This window comes from Zea mays, chromosome 7 (assembly GCF_902167145.1).
Source record: "Zea mays cultivar B73 chromosome 7, Zm-B73-REFERENCE-NAM-5.0, whole genome shotgun sequence".
Lineage (NCBI taxonomy): Eukaryota > Viridiplantae > Streptophyta > Magnoliopsida > Poales > Poaceae > Zea > Zea mays.
In genome coordinates, this window is record NC_050102.1 from 13,613,172 (window position 1) to 13,630,020 (window position 16,849).

General features: G+C 49.2%; 1 pseudogene; it reads right to left on the reverse strand.

The window, feature by feature from the left end:
- The window catches only part of LOC103633731 (CRAL-TRIO domain-containing protein C23B6.04c-like), an 82,976-nt pseudogene that overhangs the window by 23,332 nt on the left and 42,795 nt on the right, over positions 1 to 16,849 (reverse strand).

Here is a 16,849-nt window from a genome sequence, read left to right on the forward strand (position 1 = left end):
CTTGCCCGCCATAAATCATGAAACAGTCGTGGACCTCGGGGAACTCCTCTGCCTTGTTGCTCTCCTTCTTGTCGTTGTCGTGGCCTCTGCCACCTTCTGCCGGGGGCCCGACCTTATGGAAGTAGCGCCGAAGCATGACACATTCCTCAAGGGTGTGCTTGACGGGACCCTGATGATAGGGGCACGACTCCTTGAGCATCTTGTCGAACAGGTTGGCCCCTCCGGGAGGCTTCCGAGGGTTCTTGTGCTCGATGGCGGCGACAAGATCTGCGTCGGCGGCATCGTGTTTCGCTTGCGACTTCTTCTTTGCCTTCTTCTTCGTGCCGCGCTGGGCGGACGCCTCGGGGACGTCTTCCTGCTGGCGTCCCTGAGGCTGCTTGTCCTTCCGGAAGATGGCCTCGACCGCCTCCTGACCAGAGGCGAACTTGGTGGCGATGTCCATCAACTCGCTCGCCCTGGTGGGAGTCTTGCGACCCAGCTTGCTCACCAGGTCACGGCAAGCGGTGCCGGTGAGGAACGCGCCGATGACATCTGAGTCGGTGATGTTGGGCAGCTCGGTGCGCTGCTTCAAAAATCGCCAGATGTAGTCCCGCAGGGTTTCTCCTGGCTGCTGGCGGCAGCTTTGGAGATCCCAGGAGTTCCCAGGGCGCACGTATGTGCCCTGGAAGTTTCCAGCGAAGGCTTTGACCAGGTCGTCCCAGCTGGAGATCTGCGCAGGAGGCAGATGCTCCAACCAGGCCCGGGCGGCGTCGGAGAGGAACAGGGGGAGGTTACGGATGATGAGGTTGTCATCGTCCGTTCCACCCAGCTGGCAGGCCAGCCAGTTATCCGCAAGCCACAGTTACGGTCTTGTTTCCCCCGAGTACTTGGTGATGGTAGTCGGGGCTCAGAACCGGGTTGGGAACGACGCCCGTCGTATGGCCCGGCTAAAGGCTTGCGGACCAGGCGGTTCGGGCGAGGGGCTCCGATCTTCCCCACTGTCGTAGTGTCCCCCACGCCAGGGGTGGTAGCCTCGGTGCACCTTCTCGTCGAGGTAGGCTCGATGGTCGCGGTGGTGGTGCTCGTTGCCGAGGCGACCCGGGGCTACAGGCGTCGCGTCCCGTGTGCGCCCGGTGTGGACCGAGGCTTCCCGCATGAATCGGGAAGTCGCGGCGCGATGCTCCGGGGGGGTACCCTTGCCTTCGGGAGGCAGAGCTCTCGGCCCATCGGACCGCGACATCCTCCAGGAGATTCTTGAGTTCTCCCTGGATACACCGCCCCTCGGTGGTGGATGGCTCCGGCATCGCTCGGAGTAGTATTGCCGCTGCAGCCAGGTTCTGGCCGACCCCACTGGAAGCCAGGGGCAGCCTTGCTCTGGCATCGTCAGCGATGCGGTGCTGGACGTCCTGGGCCTGATGACGCGCTTCTTCGGCTAGTGCTCGGCCTGCCCACTCCTGCCCCATGTTTTGCCGGAGCTGCACAAGTTGTCCTGCTTCCTCATCGAGCTTGGCCTGCATCTCGCGGATTTCCTCGAGCTGTGTGTCCTGACCCCCCGTAGGGACTGGGACCACAGCTAGCTCCCGAAGGATGTCAACGCGAGGCACAGGCCTAGGGGGTCGTCGTCCTCCAGCGTACCAAGGTGGTTGCCTTCGTCGAGACCCCCTAGATCGGCGTAGAAACATTCGCGACTTGGGCCACAGCCCTTGTCGTCAAGGCTGTGGCCATCATCGGAGCAATCGGAGAGGCAGTAGTCGCATGCGGTCATGAAGTCCCGCATGGCGCTCCTGATCGACGGACGGTGACGAAGTCGCGTAGGGGACGGACTGCACCGTTATCTCAGGTACGAGGCTAACGCCCAGCAAGTCCCTCGCGAGCGTGCTGGCATCATCTGTCCGCTTGGGGTTGGCATGTTGCAGGGAAACGGCGCCCATCTTCGTCTCAGACGCGAGGTCAATGCCCGACGTGTCCCCCGCTGGGGCGCCGGCGTCGTCGACTTGCTCAACAGCCGACGAGGTTCCGCCTCCTGCTTGGCCATGGTTGCCCCGCCTCCTTCTCCTGTGGTGAGGAAGGCGACGGGACAAACCCGGATGTTGCTCTTCCGCCATGGAGGGAAAACGTCGCCGAGTCCGTCGCCGTCGGGCGGGCTGACGGTCGTCGTTGTCGTTGTCGTTGTCGCGCGGCGGAGGAAGGAGTACCATGTCGTAGCTGTCGTCGAGGGACATGAACTCGAGACTCCCGAAACGGAGCAGTGTCCCGGGTTGAAAAGGTTGTTGGAGACTACCCATCTGGAACTTGACGGGAAGTTGTTCGTCAACACGCAGTAGGCCCCTACCTGGCGCGCCAACTGTCGGCGTTTCGACCCCGGGGGGGTCCCTGGACCGACGAGTAAATTGTCGTTCCGTGCCCCAGCCCAGATGGGTTGGCGCGAGATGGAACACAAAGAGGGGAAAACCGCGGCTTCGTGTTGTCCTGCGCCAGAGTGGATGCGCTTGCAGTAGGGGGTTACAAGCGTTCGCGAGGGAGAGAAAGAGAGAGTCCCGCGCGACCACCCTCCCTGTATGAGGGCCCTAGACCTTCCTTTTATAGATGTAAGGAGAGGGTCCAGGTGTACAATGGGGGGTGTAGCAATATGCTAACGTGTCTGGCAGAGAGGAGCCAGAGCCCTATGTACATGCCAACGTGGCTGTCGGAGAGGTGCTAGAGCCCTGTGCATGCGATGTCGTGGTCATCGGAGGAGCGCTTGAGCCCTGTAGAAGCATAGTTGTCGGGGCTATCGGGACCTTGCTGGCGTCTCCTTGCTTCCGTAAGAGGCTGAGAGCCGTCGTCGTCATGGGCGCACGCGGGGAGCCATCATTACTTGTCACCGAGGCGAGCCTGGATGGAACGCCGGTCTTGTTCCCCCGTAGCCTGAGCTAGCTAGGGGTAGGGCAATGATGTACCCCCTGTGGCGTGGTCGGTCTGAGCCCAAGGTCGGGCGAGGCGGAGACTCCTCCTGAGGCTGAGGCCGGGGTCGGGTAAGGACGCGATTCCGCCCGAGGTCGAGGTTGAGTCCGAGCCCTGGGGTCGGGCAAGGCGGAGACCGCCTTCTGAGGTCGAGGTTGAGGCCGAGCCCTGGGGTCAGGTGAGGCGGAGACCGCCTTCCGAGGTCGAGGTTGAGGCCGAGCCTTGGGGTCGGGCGAGGCGGAGCTTCCTGTGGCGCCTGAGGCTGGACTCGACTGCTGTCAGCTTCACCCTGGCGGGTGGCACAGCAGTCGGAGCAGGGCAGGCGGCGCTGTTTTCCTGTCAGATCAGTCAGTGGAGGGGCGAAGTGACTGCGATCACTTCGGCCCTGCCGACTGAGGAATGTGCGTCAGGATAAGGTGTCAGGCGATCCTTGCATTGAATGCTCCTGCGATACGGTCGGTTGGCGAGGCGATCTGGCCAAGGTTGCTTCACCGCGAAGCCTGCCCGAGCTGGACCTCGGGCGAGTCGAGGGAGCGCCCGTTGCTTGAGGAGGCCCTCGGGCGAGGCGTGAATCCACCTGGGTCTACTGTTCTTGCCCGAGGCTGGGCTCGGGCGAGGCGAGATCGTGTCCCTTGAGTGGACGGAGCCTTGACCTGAATTGCGCCCATCAGGCTCTGCAGCTTGTGCTGATGGTGATTACCAGTCGAGTTTAGGAGTGTTGGGGGGTACCCCTAATTATGGTCCCCGACAACTTTCTTCATTTTCTTCTTCTTGTCGCCACTCCAGTGTGACTTGACGCGGGGAGGTGATTCCACCCTCTTCTTGTTGCCGGACTCTCTCGATAGAGCTTTCCCGTGGCTTGTGGCGAGCTTCTCGCCGGTCACCATCTCCTTCTTGGCGTGAGCTCCCGACATCACTTCGAGCGGTTAGGCTCAAATGAAGTATCGGGCTCTGATACCAATTGAAAGTCGCCTAGAGGGGGGGTGAATAGGCAAATCTGAAATTTATAAAGTTTAAGCACAACTACAAGCCGGGGTTAGCATTAGAAATATAATCAAGTCTGAAAGAGAGGGCGAAAAACAAATCACAAGCAAATAGCGAGAGTGACACGATGATTTGTTTTACCGAGGTTCGGTTCTTGCAAACCTACTCCCCGTTGAGGTGGTCACAAAGACCGGGTCTCTTTCAACCATTTCCCTCTCTCAAACGATCACTTAGACCGAGTGAGCTTTTCTCCGCAATCAATTGGGACACTTAGTCCCCACAAGGACCACCACACAATTGGTGTCTCTTGCTTTGATTACAAAGATGATGAGAACAAGAAATGGGGAAGAAGAAAAGCGATCCAAGCGCAAGAGCTCAAAGAACACGGCAAAAACTCTCTCTTCTAGTCACTAGTTGCTTTGAGTGGAATTGGGACTTGGAGAGGCTTTGATTCAATATAATTGTGTCTTGTATTGAATGCACTAGCTCTTGTATTGAATGTATTGGCTGAAAAACTTGGATGCCTTGAGGTGTGGTGGTTGGGGGGTATTTATAGCCCCAACCACCAAAGTGGTCGTTGGGGAGGCTGTCTGTCGATGGGCGCACCGGACAGTCCGGTGCGCCAGCCACGTCACCCAACCATTGGGGTTCGACTGTTGGAGCTTCTGATAGCTGGGTCACCGGACAGTTCGGTGGTGCACCGGACAGGCACTGTTCACAGTCCGGTGCGCCTTCTGGCACCTGCTCTGACTTCTGCGCGCGCTATTCGCGCACTATTCACGCACTGTTCACTTTTGCAGACGACTGTTGGCGCTGTTAGCCGTTGCTCCGCATGGCACACCGGACAGTCCGGTGCTACACCAGACAGTCCAGTGAATTATAGCGGAGTGGCAATTCCAGAAACCCGAAGCTGAGCAGTTCGAGTGGATTCACCCTGGTGCACCGGACAGTCCGGTGCGCCAGACCAGGGTTGCCTTCGGTTTCTTTTGCTTTTTTTTATTTGAACCCTTTCTTAGACTTTTTATTGGTTTGTGTTGAACCTTTGGCACCTTCAGAACTTTTAATCTAGAGCAAACTAGTTAGTTCAATTGTTTGTGTTGGGCATTTCAACCACCAAAATCATTTAGAAAAAGGTTTGACCCTATTTCCCTTTCACATATATATACAGTTATGCATAAAACCGGGGCTTGCCTTTAATTGATGGGGCTGCGGGGAGATCCTCGATGGCAGTCTCAGAAGCTTGCTCCTGGTCTTCCTCGTGGACAGCTCCTTGCTCTGAGATGAGCACGTACTCTCCGTCAGCGAGATTGTAATCTAATGAATGCAATGAGTAAGATAGATACATGGCATGGTATGTAATTTACAATTTAAGATTTGATGGGGGATGATCAATTTAATCAGGTAGGGCTTATTCTTACTATTGGAGATTGTTGGGGTATACTTAGCAACTTAGGGTCAGTTGATTACTGAATGGTTAACCCATATTTAGTGTTCTACTGATTTTCCTCTGTATATCTTATGGATTTTTTAAACAATATTCTCAGCTGCCATGTTGGGGTAATACTCATTAATCTTTCTAATTCCTCTCTTCTTCTCTATTTCTTTTATACTTTTGGGGTGGGTTTGAACTACAAGATAGCTTAATAAATTTTTACAAATTCTGCAAAAACTACAGTGGCTTCTTACTGGTGCATAATTCTCTGTCTCAAATTTTGGGGCTTAAAAAGTGAGGGGTTCTCTCTGTATAAAATTATTAAGTATTAGGGCAGAGGTTGTGTTTTGAACTACAACCTTCTTTTAACAGAGGTTATTTTCCAAGACAAATTTTTGCTGGCATTTAGATGTTATAACATGACTTTGTACAAATTTTCAGCCACTAATACTCATTAGTTATTTTATTATGATTTGCTAAAGTTTCTAGCCAAATGGGTGCTTTCTACTACCACTATATTTGAAAAATATCAAACAACAGATTTCTAATTTTTCCTATCTTTTTCTTTGTGCAAGAGCAATCATTTTGAAAATTGGTAGCTTTTTGCTTAAAGGAAAGGTGGTAAGAATTTCTTGAACTAAATGGTCTTTTTCATGAAGTAGGGGCAATGGGTATTATTTTGTAGTTTTCAATTGGGTTTTGCATTTTTCTTTGGTGGCCTACTTTATTATTAATCTGGTAAAATTTTATTTGCCCACTATTGCACAATTTTTGGCTTGCTTATGATTTATTTGAAATATGGATCAATATCAAGTTCTATTTGCTTATTCTACTTAAAATGGTGGACCAGGGTATTTATCATTTTTGTAGTGGTGTCCTAGTGGTTAGAAGTCTACTTAATTTTTCTTAGCAATTTTGAAATTGCTTTCATAATTCTAATAATTGTCTTTCTAGTTTGATTAGTGCCTAATAAAACATTTTACCTTAAATTTGCTCTGGACTATGGTTCCCTTTATTTTTCCTAGGTTCTTTATTACTTAAGTGGACTAGGAAAAATATTTGCATCCACTACTCCTTATTTTCCAGTGCCTTTCTCATTTTCCTGAGTTTTGGGAAAATATGGCTTTTAATAAGTAACCTTGTCTAAATAATTAATACTGGGGTGCTCACTATTTTTAAAAAGTGTCTAAGTGGGGTTTACACTTCTACAAATTTTCTTAAGTTCAGCACAGAAGCATAACTAATTTTCTTTATTTTAATAAGGTTTGGTCAGTTTCGTTAATTAATTCCAAACTCTAAAATTTAAAACAGAAAGCACAGAGTTCACTATTTTTATATGACAGATCATAATATTTTGAGTCCAGTAAAATTGGTTTGACTTGATTTGGCTAAATATTTCTCAAGATATAAATTTCCTAAGTTCTCTGCTGAATTTAAAAAGAATAAATAGAAATGGATAAAGGAAAAAGGGTTTTGCACTGGGGTCCTTGGCGAAAGGTTTTAAATGCCTTACAGACAGGTCCTCGGTTCACTATTCATCTGAGTCTATGACTCTGCAGAAAACGTCCTAGGGTTTTGCGAAATCGAACCCGCAGTCCTTCCCCTAATGGAACAGTGACTGCGGCGGAGGGGCTTACCGGCGGTGAGGTTGCTCCGGTGAGGGGTCGAGCGAGGTCCGGGGGTCTCTGGCGATCATGTCGAGGTACGGATCGTCAGCGATGGCGGTCACAGCAGGTCGGTCCACGCGCGCAGGCGGGGGAGCTCATCGGCGGCGATGAATCCGGCCTAACCAGGGCGGTACAGTTCAATTGAATGGGTCAGGGAGCTTCACCAGAGATCAAGGAAGACATGAACGCGAGGAATTTGAGAATGGCTCACCGGATTGCTCGGTCTATGCGCGACCGCGGGCGACCGAAGTCCGGCGAGGGCGATCCTGGGTCTTCGGTGAGGTTCTGTCGGGTCTGAGAGCTTGGAAAGCTTTACGGGCCACTGGCGAAGCTAACCGGGTGGCAGGTGCGGCTTGGACGTGGCTGGGGTGAGCTGGCCACTGTGGCCGAGGCTCAGGCAGTGATGGCGGGCGGAGGAGAGCTCGCTAGAGCTAAGGGAGTGGTGTCTGGCCAGCGAGGGTGAGCGCGGAGTGAGGTGAGACGCGCCCGGGGGTGCTTTTAAAGGCGCGGGCGAGCACGACCGAGGGGAGGCTCTGACAAGCGCTCAGGGCATGCGCGGGCGAGCGCCAGTGCGCGCTCTGGCGTCTGGGCACGGCGTCGAGCACGAGGCAGCGCAGAGAGAGGTCGTGTTCAAGCGGGGATTGGCTCCAAATCTTTGAGATTATGGCCATGATCCCATTGAGAGATCTCTTCCCCTGACATTCCTTTGTCATTTGTGTGTGGAGGCTTGTGGGTTTCGCTGACTGGATCAAGAGATATGGAGGGGTGAAGTTGGGTTTGTCTCACTGCCGAGCACATGGAGAAGATCCCGGGTTTGACGTGTCCAGGGCACGCGTCCCAATGCCATCTTCAGGTATGAGGTAGAGGGGTTAGTTAGACACATTTTTGTCAATGGGAGCTTAGAGTTTTGAGATATAGATCAAGGTGAACGCGCTCGGTTTTGGTTTAGAGGCTGAAAATTCAGAAATCAGAATTTCAGATTTCCCCATTAAACCTCCACTTGAAAGGCTTGCTTGGAGTTTTTAACAAACTATTTTGGCCAAACTTTTAGAATCTTTATTGTAGCTTAGTTAGTGTATTCCAATTTTTATAATTGGCCTAAGCCATGATTCCATGTTTTTCATGGTCTTTTATCCCTTTTCTTCCTTTCTACTTAAGTGGCTTAATTAGGGTTGTTCTAGGGTTTCAACATTTTTCCTTTTTTTGAAAACCTCATTTGTTTTAGACATGATTATTTAGATATAACTTAGTGGATCTTTTATTCTTAAGTTGATTGGTGCCTCTTGCTCAATTTGGTTTACATGAATTGATGGTACTTGAGCTAGTACTGAGAAGAAACCCTAGGTGACACTGGGGTGTCACAGCCTTCCCCCTTAAAGGAATCTTGTCCCGAGATTCGGGTCGGAGTCCTCCCGGGGTGAAGTGAGGGTTAAGGCTTGCTTGAAGTGGGTGACTTTTTCATTAAGGCAAACTGCTCTTCGAATGTCATTCTCTTTGCAACTTCAGAAGGAAGTCCTTTTAACTTTAGTATTATAATTAACTTATTCTATTTTAAGATCATTTTTCTTATGTTTTGATTCATAGGGCAGGGGGGTTGGGCATGATTATGTACCAATTTCCTTAGATAGACTATCGGGGAAGTTGGAACGCAGAAATTCCTCAGTCTCCCAAGTAGCCTCTTCTTCTGAGTGATTACTCCATTGGATCTTATACATTTTGATCGATTTAGCCCGAGTTGATCTTTCTTTGCAATCCAGAACCTTGGAAGGGTACTCTTGGTACGATAGATCTGGCTCTATCTCCAATTCTGGTTCTGCTATGATCTCAGTCGGTAATCGAACACACTTCTTCAGTTGGGATACATGGAATACATTGTGGATGGTAGACATTTTTGGAGGTAACTTCAATTTGTATGCCACGGGTCCACATGCTTCTATGATCTCATAAGGTCCAATGTAACGAGGGGCTAACTTGCCTTTGATCCCAAACCTCTGCACTCCCTTGGTGGGTGATACCTTCAGATATACGAAATATCCCACCTCGAACTGGAGAGGTTTCCTTCTCTTATCATGGTAACTCTTCTGCCTGGCCTGAGCCGCTTCTAGATTCTTCCTGATTAGTTGGACCTTCCTTTCGGCTTCAGTCACTAAGTCAGGTCCGAAAACTTCTCTTTCTCCAGGCTGAGACCAACTGAGGGGTGTTCTACACCTTCTTCCATAGAGAGCTTCGAAGGGTGCCATCTTTAGGTCGGATTGATAACTGTTGTTATAAGCAAACTTTGCCAAGGAGAGGTGCTTATCCAAGTTCTTGCCACAATCGATCGCACAAGCCCTCAACATATCTTCTAGAGTTTGATTTACCCTCTCGGTCTGACCATCAGTCTGCGGGTGGTAAGGTGAACTTCTAATTAGCTTGGTTCCCAAAGACTCTTGCAGTTGTTTCCAAAATCTAGCAACAAATTGGGCTCCTCGGTCAGAAACAATGGTCCGGGGCAATCCGTGCAAACACACGATTTGGTCAATGTACAACTCTGCATACTTTTGAGCCTTATCAGTGGTGTGCACTAGGAGAAAATGTGCCACTTTCGTCAGTCGGTCCACAATAACCCAAATCGAATCATGATGACGAGAGGTGTTGGGCAGACCCACAATGAAATCCATGTTGATGTCATCCCATTTCCACGAAGGTATAGATAGGGGTTGCAAAGCTCCAGCTGATTTCAAGTGGCTTGCCTTTATCCTCTGACAGGAGTCACATTCTAATACATATTGGGCTATCTCCCTCTTCATTCTGGTCCACCAATACAAGGGCTTCAAATCATGGTACATTTTGGAGCTCCCTGGATGCATGGAGAATTTGGAGAGATGGGCCTCATCCAAGATTTTCTTCTTGAGATCCTTATTTTTAGGAACCACCAATCTGCTTTCAAACCACAATATACTCTTTCCATCTTGGCGGAAACATTTATACTTCTCGGTCTTCTAATGGAGGTTCTCCTTAATAATTGCACTCCCTTGTCACTGAGCTAGGCCATGATGATCTGGTCTTGCAAAGTTGGCTCAACAAAAATGTGAGACAAAGCACCAGAAGGAATCACTTCAATCTTCATTTTGCTCAACTCATCACACAGGGTGTTGATGCGAGAATCCATCATGACACAGTTGCATTGCAATTTTCGACTCAAGGCATCTGCCACAACATTGGCCTTTCCTGGGTGATAATGTACCTTTAGGTATAGTCCTTGATAAGCTCTAGCCATCTTCTCTACCTCATGTTGAGATGAGCCTGAGTAAAGATGTACTTAAGGCTCTTATGATCTGTGAAGATGTTGCAGTGGGTTCCCATCAAATAGTGTCTCCACATTTTCAATGCATGGACCACGGCGACTAACTCCAAGTCATGAGTGGGATAATTTTGCTCATGAGGCCTGAGTGCTCTTGATGCGTAAGCAATGACTCGGTTGTCTTGCATCAAGACACAACCCAGTCCAGTGCCAGAGGCATCACAGTACACATCAAATGGCTTGCTGCTGTCGGGTTGCGCTAACACCGGTGTTGTGGTCAGATGTTGCCTCAATGCATGGAAGGCATCTTCGCACTTTTGACCCCAAACAAACTTCGCTTCTTTCTTCAACAATTCAGTTATGGGCTTCGCAATTCGAGAGAAATCCAGAATGAATCTTCGATAATAACCGGCCAATCCCAGAAAACTTCGAATTTGACGGACAGTCGTTGGCGGCTTCCAGTTCATCACCTCTTGCACCTTATCAGGATCAACAGCTATACCTGCCTGAGAGATACTGTGACCCAAGAATTTGATTTCCTTTAGCCAAAAATCACATTTTGACAATTTGGCATAAAGACGGTGCTCTCGCAGACGTTGAAGCACTACATGCAAATGCCCGACATGCTCTTCTTCGTTCTTTGAGTACACCAAAATATCATCGATGAAAACCACTACGAACTTGTCCAATTCAGGCATGAAAACAGAGTTCATCAGATACATGAAGTATGCTGGTGCATTAGTCAGCCCAAAAGACATCACCAAGAATTCATATAGCCCATATCTGGTCGAGAAGGCAGTCTTCGGAATATCACTTGCTCGTATCTTGATCTAATGATAGCCGGAGCGAAGGTCTATCTTGGAAAACACTTTGGCCCCGACCAACTGATCGAAAAGAACATCAATACGAGGCAAAGGATACTTGTTCTTGATAGTCACCGCGTTAAGTGGGCGGTAATCTATGCATAGCCTCAAGCTTTCATCCTTCTTCTTTACAAACAAGGCTGGACATCCCCAAGGCGAAGTACTTGGGCGGATAAAACCCTTATCCAGCAATTCTTGCAATTGTTTCTTCAATTCTGCCAACTCAACGGGTGGCATCCGGTAAGGCCTCTTGGAAATAGGTGTCGTTCCCAGATGCAATTCGATGGTGAATTCGATATTCCGGTCTGGGGGCATTCCCGGTAATTCATCCGGAAAAACATCTGCATACTCACCGACCACTGGAATCTTCTTCAGGGGTAACTCCGTCATAGCAAAAGCACATGACTGAGTAGAATCTTGACTGGGTAGAAACAAGGTGAAACTCCCACAGATTGGGGAATTGATTTCAACGATGCGGCTGGCTACATCAAGCACTACTTGGTGTCTGGTCATCCAATTGGCTCCCAGAATAATATCCACATTTTCCAAACCCAAAACAAGGAGGGTGGTTTTGATGATGTGGCTTCCTAGTTGAATAGGCACACTCTGGTTTAATTGGTTAGTTGCAATTTTACCCCCAGGTGCGGCTATCATAAATGACCCTTTTGTGCGATAGAAAGGCAGTTGACATTTAGCACTGAACTTTTGGCTAATGAAACTATGAGATGCACCAGAATCAAACAGAATTAATGCAGGTTGATTATAAACTGAAAAGATACCAGTCATGACGGGGTCTCCCTCAGGTAACTCCTCCAGAGTAGTGAAGTTGAGCTTCCCTTGCCTGACTTGTACCTTCTGCTTTCTTCCCTTGTCTTGATTTGGTGCTGGCATCTGCCTCTGCTGATTTCTTGGGAAATTCTTGGCATAGTGGCCCACATTGCCACAAGTGAAGCACTTGTTCCCATTACCCTGGCGGAACTGCTGCTGCTGCGGAGGCTAATTGTTCCTTGGAGCGGGAGCTGGAAAGCGGTTGGGTGCTGTGAAAGGGAAATAGGCTTACACCTTTTCCTAATTGATTTTGGTGGTTGAATTGCCCAACACAAATAATTGGACTAACCAGTTTCCTCTAGATTATAAGTTTAACAGGTGCCAAAGGTTCACAACAAACCAAGAAAGGGTTCAAACAAAGAGAGCAAAAGACTACCAAAGTGTGTCCTGGTCTGACGCACCGGACTGTCCGGAGTGCCACCGGATAGTGTCCGGTGCACCAGGGAGCCTGACTCCGAACTTGCCACCTTCGGGAATTCTGGGAGCCGCTCCGCTATAATTCACCGGACTGTCCGGTGTAGCACCGGACTGTCCGGTGTGCCAGCGGAGCAACGACTACTTCGCGCCAACGGTCGTCTGCAGAGAACATTAAATGCGCTACAGTGCGCGCCTGCGCGCGCAGAAGTTAGAGCAGGCGCCAGAAGGCGCACTGGACAGTCTACAGGACCTGTCCGATGCACCACCGGACTGTCTGGTGGCCCAGTTGTCAGAAGCTCCAATGGTCGAACCCTAACGGCCTGGTGACGTGGCTGGCGCACCGGACAATGTCCGGTGCGCCATTCGACAGCAGCCTCCACAAACGGCTATTTTGATGGTTGGGGTTATAAATACCCCCAACCACCCACCATTCATTGTATCCAAGTTTTCAGCCTTCAAACCCCATACAAGAGCTACAACATTCAATATAAGACACAAACAAAGAGATAAAATCCTCTCCCAAGTCTGGAATCACTCCAACTAAATTAGTGACTAGAGAGAGAGACATTTGTGTTCATTTGAGCTCTTGCGCTTGGATTGCTTTTTTTCTTCCTTCTTTCTTGTTTCCAACTCAATTGTAATCAAGGCAAGAGACACCAATTGTGTGGTGATCCTTGTAGGGACTTGGTGTCCCGATTGATTGAGAAGAGAAGCTCACTCGGTCTAGGTGACCGTGTGAGAGAGGGAAAGGGTTGAAAGAGACCCGGTCTTTGTGACCACCTCAACGGGGAGTAGGTTTGCAAGAACCGAACCTCGGTAAAACAAATCACCGTGTCATCCGTTCTTATTTGCTTGTGATTTGTTTTCTCCCTCTCTTTCGGACTCGTTTACAATTCTAAACGCTAACCCCGGCTTGTAGTGTGTGCTTAACTTTATAAATTTCAGATTCCGACTATTCTCCCCCTCTAGGCGACTTTCAATTGGTATCAGAGCTCGGTACTTCATTAGAGCCTAACCGCTCGAAGTGATGTCGGGAGCATCCGCCAAGAGGCAGATCAGGACCAGCGACAAGTCCGCAAGCTCGGGGAGAACGCACTCAAGGGAGTTCGCCCACAAGCACAAGGAGGAATCCTCTTCCTCCATCAAGTCCCAACGGAAGGGTGATAAGAAGAAGAAGATGAAGAAGGTGGTCTACTACGAGACCGACTCTTCGTCACCCTCCACCTCTGGCTCGGAATCGGCATCCGTCACTTCCAAGCGCCATGAGCGCAAGAAGTATAGTAAGATGCCCCTTCGCTATCCTCGTATTTCAAAACGCACTCCATTACTTTCTGTCCCATTAGGCAAACCACCTATGTTTGATGGTGAAGATTATTCTATGTGGAGTGATAAAATGAGGCATCACCTAACCTCACTCCACAAAAGCATATTGGATATTTTTGAGTATGGAGCGCAGGTACCAAAGGAAGGGGACAAGGATTATGATTCGGAGGAGGTCGAACAAATCCAACACTTCAACTCCCAAGCCACTACTATACTCCTCGCCTCTCTAAGTCAAGAGGAGTATAATAAGGTGCAAGGGTTGAAGAGCGCAAAGGAGATTTGGGACGTGCTCAAGACCGCGCACGAAGGAGACGAGGTGACCAAGATCACCAAGAGGGAGACGATCGAGGGGGAGCTCGGTCGATTCATGCTTCACCAAGGGGAGGAGCCACAAGCGATGTACAACCGGCTCAAGACCTTGGTGAACCAAGTGCGCAACCTCGGGAGCACCAAATGGGATGACCATGAGATGGTCAAGGTTATTCTTAGATCACTCGTTTTTCTTAACCCTACACAAGTTCAATTAATTCGTGGTGATCCAAGGTATAAACTAATGTCTCTCGAGGAAGTAATAGGAAAATTTGTGAGCTTTGAATTGATGATCAAAGGCTCAAAGAAGATCATCGAGCAAGGCGCTTCCTCCTCCATACCCGAGGCACAACCCGTTGCATTCAAGGCAACGGAGGAGAAGAAAGAAGACTCTACACCAAGTAGGGTCCCCATCGACGCCTCCAAGCTCGACAATGAGGAGATGGCGCTCATCATCAAGAGCTTCTGCCAAATCCTCAAGCAAAGGAGGGGGAAAGACTACAAGTCCCGCTCCAAGAAGGTTTGCTACAAATGTGGTAAGCCCAGTCATTTTATCGCTAAATGTCCTTTGTCTAGTGATAGTGACAGGGATAACGACAAGAGGGGGAAGAAGAAGGAAAAGAAGAGATATTACAAGAAGAAGGGCGGTGATGCCCATGTTTGCCGGGAGTGGGACTCCGACGAGAGCTTGTCACACCCGGTTTTAGAAGGCAAACCGAATGCGAACCATGTACGTGCCAGGATCAGTTATTCACGTACACAGCAGTTACATAATATGGACATCATCACACAGTGCTCAAAATAGTATTAATAAGGGAAATAGTCGATTACATCATACGTCTGAGACGTCCATATAGTTCTTACAATAAATCAAAGTGCGGAAAAGAAACGTAGATAACGCGGCCTTCACAGGCAGCCGACTGGGGGTTGCCGCTAACCCACACCTAGAACTCGTCGTAATCTTGGAACTCCTGGAAGTCTCCTTCCACAGCTTCATCTTCGCCTGAGCAGTGGTTGCAATGCTGACAACCTGGGGGGGGTTTGGTGTGTAGAGCAAGGGTGAGTACACATCAACATACTCAGCAAGTATCCTGTTTGGCTGTAGTGGACTAGCTTTATGTGGGGATAAGTCAAGCAGTTGCTTTTAGTTGGTCAGATTATTACTTACTAGTAGAAAGCCAAGTTTTAGCATTAACCCAAGTTATTAACCCAGACGTACTCCTTTCCAAACGGAAAGAGTACCACTTCCAAGATTACGACGAGTTCTAGGTGTGGGTTAGCGGCAACCCCCAGTCGGCTGCCTGTGAAGGCCGCGTTATCTACGTTTCTTTTCCGCACTTTGATTTATTGTAAGAACTATATGGACGTCTCAGACGTATGATGTAATCGACTATTTCCCTTATTAATACTATTTTGAGCACTGTGTGATGATGTCCATATTATGTAACTGCTGTGTACGTGAATAACTGATCCTGGCACGTACATGGTTCGCATTCGGTTTGCCTTCTAAAACCGGGTGTGACATAAGTGGGATAGCGTTTCCCGCCAACCTTATAGTAATGGGTACTCAGGGAATAGATGTCATCCTAGGGATGAATTGGCTAGATAAGTATCAGGCAGTGATCAGTTGTGATAAAAGGACAATCAAGTTAGTGTCCCCACTAGGAGAGGAAGTGGTGACTGAGTTAGTCCCGCCTGAGCCAAAGAAAGGAAGTTGTTATCAGATGCCTGTCGATAGCAGTGAAGCAGATCCAATTGAGAGTATCAAGGTTGTGTCTGAATTCCCAGATGTGTTTCCAAAGGACTTACCGGGTATGCCACCAGAGCGGAAAGTTGAGTTTGCCATAGAGCTTATTCCTGGAACCGCCCCCATCTTCAAGAGAGCTTACAGAATATCTGGACCAGAGTTGGATGAACTTAAGAAGCAAATTGATGAGCTGTCAGAGAAAGGTTACATCCGGCCAAGCACCTCGCCTTGGGCCGCCCCTGTCCTATTTGTGGAGAAGAAAGATGGCACCAAGAGGATGTGTATCGATTATCGAGCTTTGAATGAGGTCACGATCAAGAACAAGTATCCCTTGCCCAGAATAGAAGATCTGTTCGACCAGTTGAGAGGAGCCAGTGTGTTCTCCAAGATAGATCTGAGGTCAGGTTATCATCAGCTCAGGATCCGACCTTCGGACATTCCGAAGACGGCCTTCATTTCCAAGTATGGTTTGTATGAGTTCACAGTGATGTCTTTTGGTTTGACCAATGCGCCAGCGTTCTTCATGAACTTGATGAACAGTGTATTCATGGATTACCTTGATAAGTTTGTGGTGGTATTCATTGATGACATTCTGGTTTATTCTCAAAGCGAAGAAGAGCATGCAAGTCATTTGAGGATGGTATTGCAGAGATTGCGAGAGCACCAGTTGTATGCAAAGTTGAGCAAGTGTGAGTTCTGGATCAGCGAAGTCCTGTTCTTGGGTCACATAATCAACAAGGAAGGATTGGCTGTGGATCCGAAGAAAGTGTGTTTTATTCTAATCCTTCATTTACTTATGATTCATTATTTGCTGGTCATATTAATTCTGTTCTCACCCTTTTGCTTGTGATGTCTTTTGTAGATGGCTCGACTTAGACACACTGCACGAAAGTCAGTCATCCCCTTCTTACCCTCCCGCCTTGCTGAGCGTCCGCTTCGCCGTCCCGTGGCCGGACAGTCCAGCCACTTGGAGAGACTACACCACCGCCTGCGTGAGGAGCAGGAACGTCGACGACAGGAGCAGCAGGGCTCTTCCTTCTCGCTCCACCAGGAGATAGAGTCTGTGAGGAGCTG